We start from the raw sequence: 1,040 nt of genomic DNA on the forward strand, positions 1-1,040 counted from the left end.
AAAAACCCATTACGCACTTATTTTTCAACTACAAAAAGGTTTAAAACTATAATCAACTACAAATCATTCTGGACCTGAATTCATTAAAATTAAAGCTGTAGCTGTTAAAAGCTTCATATGAATTTTTTAAAAATCGCATTAGGCACCTATTTTTCAACTACAAACAAAAATTTTAAAACTGCAATCAACTACAAACGATTCTGGACCTGAATTCATTAAAATTTAGGCGGTAGCTGTAAAAAGCTTCATATAAATTTAAAAAAAAAAACGCGCTACGCACTTATATTTCAGCTTAAAAAAAAATTTTAAACTACAATCAACTACAAACGATTCTGGACCTGAATTCATTAAAATTGAAGCTGTAGTTGTAAAAAGCTTTAAATAAATTTTTTAAAAACACATTACGCATTTATTTTTCAACTACAACAAAAATTTAAAAACTTAAATCAACTACAAACGTTTCTGCACCTGAATTCATTAAAATTTAGGCGGTAGCTGTAAAAAGCTTCATATGAATTTAAAAAAAAAACCATTACGCACTTATTTTTCAGTTAAAAAAAAATTTTAAAACTACAATCAACTACAAACGATTCTGGACCAGAATTCATTAAAATTTAGGCGGTAGCTGTAAAAAGCTTCATATGAATTTAAAAAAAAAACCATTACGCACTTATTTTTCAACTACAAAAAAGTTTAGAACTACAACAAACTACAAACGATTCTGGACCTGAATTCATTAAAACTGAAGCTGTAGCTGTAAAAAGCTTCATATGAGTTTTTTAAAAATCGCATTACGCACCTATTTTTCAACTACAAACAAAAATTTTAAAACTACAATCAACTACAAATGATTCTGGACCTGAATTCATAAAAATTTAGGCGGTAGCTGTAAAAAGCTTCATATACATTTAAAAAAAAAACGCGCTACGCACTTATTTTTGAGTTTAAAAAAAATTTTAAAACTACAATCAACTACAAACGATTCTGGACTTGAATTCATTAAAATTGAAGCTGTAGCTGTAAAAAGCTTCATATGAATT

The sequence above is a fragment of the Rhagoletis zephyria genome, unplaced genomic scaffold (assembly GCF_001687245.7).
Source record: "Rhagoletis zephyria isolate East Lansing unplaced genomic scaffold, Rhagoletis_zephyria_1.1 Rzeph_scaffold_01277, whole genome shotgun sequence".
NCBI lineage: Eukaryota > Metazoa > Arthropoda > Insecta > Diptera > Tephritidae > Rhagoletis > Rhagoletis zephyria.